General features: G+C 47.7%; 1 long non-coding RNA gene across 1 annotated transcript; it reads left to right on the top strand.

Annotated features, from left to right (window-relative positions):
- Window positions 1-2337: 2337 nt before the first annotated feature.
- LOC123382478 lies at window positions 2338-5376 on the top strand. The gene is made up of 2 exons (XR_006590901.1): window positions 2338-2391; window positions 4742-5376. It is a non-coding gene; the product is annotated as an uncharacterized LOC123382478 (long non-coding RNA).
- Window positions 5377-6046: the final 670 nt, after the last annotated feature.

Here is a 6046-nt window from a genome sequence, read left to right as displayed (position 1 = left end):
CCCTGGGATATGTTGCATCTAAAGCAAGGGAGATTTGGGGCATCTGGGTGGCTCAGTCTGGCTTCAGCTCAGGTCATGATCTTATGGTTCAGGAGTTCAAGCCCTGTGTCGGACTCTGTGCTGACAGCTCAGAGCCTGGAGTCTGTTTTGGATTCTGTGTCGTTCTCTCTCTCTCTCTTCCCCTCCCCTGCTCGCTCTCTGTCTCTGTCTCTGTCTCTCAAAAATAAATAAACATTAATTAAAAAAAAATAAAGCAAGGAAGATTTGAATGCAAGCTCTTCTCTGGTTGGACGTTCTGTGAGATAAGGCTTTCTAATATTTCAATGTTAAAAAATTTAGACATTGTAGAAATAAAGATTGTGAGGCCCCCAGATGGTAGAAGGGCCTAGTTATGCCCTTAGGATCCTTCCCTGCAGGTGGGATGTGGTAGGGTCCCAGCCAACTCCATCGCAGCCTATAACATTAGTCCCCATGTAGGCATCTCTCTCAGACCTGAGAACCCATTGGTCTCCGAGATTTGGAGCACCAACTACCTGGAGGCATTGAGACACAAACCCAGGAGCCCTTCTAGATGCCCCTTGCTTTTCCTAATGCCCTTTGTTTCAGTTAACTATTGTGCAATATTCCACCCCGAAACAGTGGCTAAAAACAAAAGATGCTTTGTTATTTCTCACAGTTCACAGGTTGCCTGGGCTCAGCTGGGTGGCTCTTCTGTTCTGTGTGATGACATCTGATGGCCCAGTGGGGCTGAGGCACAGGTTCATCATGAGGCTGGTGGTTGATACTGGTGATCAGCTGGGAGCTCAGTGGGGCTGTCCCCTGGAGCACCTACACATAACCTCTCCATGTGACCTGGTGTCTCTCAGCAGAGGGTCTGGGTCCCAAGAGACCAGAGCTTGGGATCTACCAGGCTTCTTATGACGGAGCTTAGAAGTTGTGCAATGTTATTTATTGCAGATACCACTCATCAGACCAAGTCTCAATCCCCGCCCAGGTCAAGGGGAAGGAAATAGGTCCTGCCTCACCATGGGAAGGGCTGCAAACAATTTCCAGCCATCTTTTATCTCCCGTACACTCGTTTAATTGTGCACCAAGTTTTGCTTTGAAATTAAGGCCCCAATTTTCATCCCAACTCCTTCCTGGCTTCTTCAGTATTCAAGAATCATTGATAGTTGTGCTAAAAGCAATAACCACAGGCCTCTGCTTCTCTGTGGGTATCTGGGGTCCCTGTCCCACGGCCGCTCCGGTGGGTCAGGCCACCCTTCTCACCTCTGTCTGCCACCCATGTGCTGGAACTGCTCATCCACTGATGGTTCCTTCTGGTTGTCTTTGTCCTTGTGGATGTCTATCCTTTCCCCCTCTTCAGGGGCATTCTGGGAGGGAAATGTTATAAATGCATGACGTCAGTCCCCTGTGTTCAATCGGACATACCTGCCTTCAGCTTCTGGCCCCTTCCAATCCATCTTCTCAAACATTGTTGTGACGATGGTCCTAAAATGCTAATCCAATGTTTCTCCCTCTGGTTAAGCCCGGTCTGTGGCCCCTGGACCAGTGCTTTGTGACACACGTTTGCCATATGGACCTACCACGTGTACTACCAATTACTTAGCAATTTTCTTTAAATCTGATCACTACGTATTTAAAGATGTTATTTTTAAGTAATCTCTACACCCAATGTGGGGCTTGAACTCACAACCCCAAGATCAGGAGTTGCATTCTCTACTGACTGAGCCAGCTAGGAATCCCAAATCTGGTCTCTTTTTAGCTGAAATAAATTTATTTTATTTTAAAGTTTGTTTGTTTGTTTGTTTGTTTGTTTGTTTAGGAGAGGCAGAGAGAAGGAGAGAGAGAATCCCAAGTAGGCTCCACACTGTCAGCACAGAGCCTGATGTGGGGCTTGAACTCACGAACTGTGAGATCATGACCTGAGCAGAAACCAAGAGTCGAAGGCATAACTGACTGAGCCACCCAGGTGCCCCAAAATAAATTTATTTTAAAGTGACTATTGATATCGTTGGATTAATAGCTACTACATTCACTACTGTTTTCTATGTTTTGCCTTTGTTCTTTGAATCTTTTTTGTTTTCCACTCTTTTTCTGCACTCACTGGTGTTACTTAAGCATTTTGTGTTATTTCATTATTTCTCCTCTTTTGGTATATCAGATATACTTAAAAAAATTTTAATCGGTGCCCTGACTTTACAATATAGGCCCATCCAGGTCTATTTTCTTTTTTAACATATTTTTTAATGTTTATTTATTTTAGTGAGAGAGAGGCAGAGCACAAGCCATGGGATGGGGCAGAGAGAGAGGGAGACACAGAATCCGAAGCAGGTGCCAGGCTCCAAGCTGTCAGCACAGAGCCCAGTGCAGGGCTTGAACTCACAAACGGTAAGATCACGAACTGAGCTGGAATCGGATGCTTAACTGATTGAGCCATTCAGGTGCCCCTCCTTTTGATACTTTCTTAGTTTCCATCTGTCTGCTGACATTACTCATCTGTTTTTTAATGTTGGCTACTTTTTCCATTATTGTCCTTAACATATTCACCATAGTTGTCTTAAATTTCTATCCTGATTATCTAACCTCTGTACTGTATTTGGATCTGCTTCTTCAAACTGTGCTTTTGTTTTGTAGTATGCCTTGTAATTTTGCTGTTGTTGTTGAGAAGTGAACATGATGTCCTAGGTAAAAGGAACTGAGTTAAGTAGGTCTTTGGTGTGAGGCTTTATGCTTAGCTGGCTAGGAGCCAGGCTTTTTTTACTGTTGCCATTGCTATAGGGGTTAGAGGAGAAAATTTCCTCTGGTCTCCTTGTTTTGTCTCCCCTGTTGTGTTTGGATTTTTCTGGAGACTTCATTTATTTATTTACTTACTTACTTACTAAAAAATTTTTTTGAACATTTATTCATTTTTGAGAGATAGAGAGACAGATCGTGAGCAGGGGAGGGGCAGAAAGAGGTGGAGACACAGAATCTGAAGCAGGCTCCAGGCTCTGAGCTGTTAGCACAGAGCCCGATGTGGGACTGGAACCCAAGGAACCGAACTGTGAGATCATGACCTGAACCTGATGCTCAACTGATTGAGCCACCCAGGCACCCCCTAGAAACTTCTTTTAATTTTTTTTTAATGTTTATTTATTTTTGAGAGAGAGGGAGAGACAGAGCGTGAACAGGGGAGGGGCAGAGAGACAGGGAGACACAGAATCCGAAACAGGCTCCAGGCTCTGGGCTGTCAGCACAGAGCCTGACACGGGGCTCGAACTCACAAACCGTGAGATCATGACCTGAGCCTAAGTCGGACACTCCGCCGACTGAGCCACCCAGGTGCCCCCTAGAGACTTCTTCTAGAATAAGGTCTGAGACATGTGGGTTCTCCGTTGTGTTCCCAAGTTATCATAGAGAATCTCTACTGACGTGAAGTGCGGTGTCAGGGAGAGGAAGTGTTCTATATCCTGACCATTAGGTCGCAGGCTTGTAGTGAACCTGTGCCTGTGGGCTGTGAACTTGACAAACCTCTCTCAGGTTCCCTCTCCTGGAATACAAAGGCTAAAGGAGGCTGGAGTTGGGTATTTTCCTCTTCCACTTGTTTGCTTAGGCTCTAGTAAAATAGCTTCCCTCAAGAGCAGACTCTGTTAAGAAGAACAGAGTGCAAGGCACATGCATGGCTCTGTCAGTTAGGCACCTGACTTCAGCTCAGGTCATGATCTCACAGTTTGTGAGTTCAAGCCCCACATTAGGCTCCGTGCTGATGGTACAGAACCTGCTTGGGATTCTCTCTCCTTCCCTCTCTCTGTGTCCCTTCTGTGCTCTCTGTCAGAAACACCCTAAAAAACCCCAAACAAACAAACAACAACAACAACAACAAAACACAGTGCTCTGGATGTATTTAAAAACACCTCCACAGCTCCAGGTGGGTCAGCTCATCGAGAGTCCAACTCTTGATTTCGGCTCAGGTCATGATCCCAGGGTCGTGGGATCCAGCCCTGCCTCGGGTTCCTCGCTGAGCCTGGACCCTGCTTGAGATTCTCTGTCTCCTGCCCCTCTCCCCCACTCCCTCTCTCTCTCTGAAAGAAAAAAAGTAAGACTAAATAAAATGAGAATAAGTAAATACATAAATAAGCATGGCGCCATCTCCCCTCCCCCTGCTAGGAATCTGAGATGTTTTTGATCTTCACTGTGAGAACCTGGTCGGGATCCAGGAGGTAAAGCTTATCTTCTTCTTTTTTTTTTTTTTTTAATTTTTTTTTGACATTTACTTATTTTTGAGACAGAGAGAGACAGAGCATGAACGGGGGAGAGTCAGAGAGAGAGGGAGACACAGAATCTGAAACAGGCTCCAGGCTCTGAGCGGTCAGCACAGAGCCCGACGTGGGTCTTGAACTCCCGGACCGTGAGATCATGACCTGAGCCGAAGTCGGACGCTTAACCGACTGAGCTACCCAGGCTCCCCAAAGCTTATCTTCTAAGAGGACCACCACCACCCCCTCTTCCACCCCCGTCCCCCGGGCGGAGGTTTTAAGCATCAGCTGAGCCCTCTTGAGCTTCTAACCATTGATCACGAAGAGTTTAAGTCTCCCTGTCCAGGCGCTGGCTCCAGGGCCGTTTCTGCTCCTGGAAGCTGAGATTTTCTGTGTCTGCCGTCTGTCTCTCTGATTTTAGGGGCAGCAGTTTGGGTTGTGACCTTGATTCTCTGAAGGATCTGAGATGGATCGTTGATTTCCACTTTTTTTCTTGTTGTGAGGACGGAGCAGCGGCCTGCAAGCCCCTTACAGGCTGGCCCGGAACCCGGAAGTGCGGATAGTGAATTTTAAAAAGATGAGCACCGCAGGCTGAAAGCCTCGTCAGTTTGACACCAGTGGAAAGCAGCCGTCAACATAAACAGTGTTGCCACCTTCAGGGGAGACCCCGGTGCCCGGCGGAAGCTCTGAATGCGAGGCCTGCTCTGTCCTTGTTGAAAGGGCGGCGAGCAAGTGCGGGATCCGTGTTGGAGGCCTGCAGCCCGCAGAGAGAACTTCTCGATGCCATCAGAGCACGTGGAGGAGAAGCCGAAGCCGTGGGAAGAGCCACCAGGTAACAACTGCCCAGAACGGATGCGCAGTTACAGGAGGTCCTTCCCCAGCACCCCCTTAAACCACCTCTGTCCCGCGTGACCTACAGGAGCCATGTGAATCCCTTACCTCAGAACAAAAGGCTTTTCACATTCTCTTTGGCCTTTTAAAAAAAATCTTTGAGGCTTCTTTCTACCACATTCGGCCAGGCCCTAAAACTTAACTTACCTTCCCAATTTACTCTCAACTTATCTTCGTGTTTTAGGAATACGTAAACGATCAGTGGTGCAATAAATAAATATGTAAAGACAAATCGGATTTGAACAACGCCGTGTAACCTGTGCACTGATGGTTTCTGCCTCTTGCCCCAGCAGTGTGGCTTCAGAGGCTGCTGAGTGGCTCGGTCAGGACAGGGGAGGGGAGGAACGGGTGGGTGTGGGCGTGGTGAGGGGAGGTTGTCCATGGCCTTGGGGAGCTGCTGGAGGAGCCCTGGACCCGAGGACAGTTAACACCTTGGTTTGCATACACTGTTGCTTTGGTGGGCTTTCCTGTTACTCATGGCTGAACTCAATCTCGGACAGATTTCCCCAATCCCCCTGGAGAAGTAACTAATTTATTTTAAAAAAGAGAGCGAGAGCGAGAGCGAGAGCGAGAGAGAGCATGAGTGGGGGAGGGGCAGAGAGAGGCAGACAGAATCCGAAGCAGGCTCCAGGCTCCAAGCTGTCAGCACAGAGCCTGATGCAGGGCTCGAACTCACAGACTGTGAGATCATGACCTGAGCTGAAGTTGGACGCCACCCAGGCGCCCCAGAAGTCATTCCCTTAAAAACATAAAAAAATACAAGGAATCAAGTGGTGTCCCTCAAATCATATAGACTTTGGCATTAAAACAGCTTCCGTGTCACTGTTACGCATCTGTGACAGTTTGGGTGCCTGGAAAGATGTAGTCATGAAATCCAGTTTACCAGCGGCCCTCCAAGGGGACGATGGCCTTGAGGA

Source organism: Felis catus, chromosome E3, assembly GCF_018350175.1.
Source record: "Felis catus isolate Fca126 chromosome E3, F.catus_Fca126_mat1.0, whole genome shotgun sequence".
Classification (NCBI taxonomy): domain Eukaryota; kingdom Metazoa; phylum Chordata; class Mammalia; order Carnivora; family Felidae; genus Felis; species Felis catus.
This window is presented reverse-complemented; position numbering and strand designations above follow the sequence as displayed.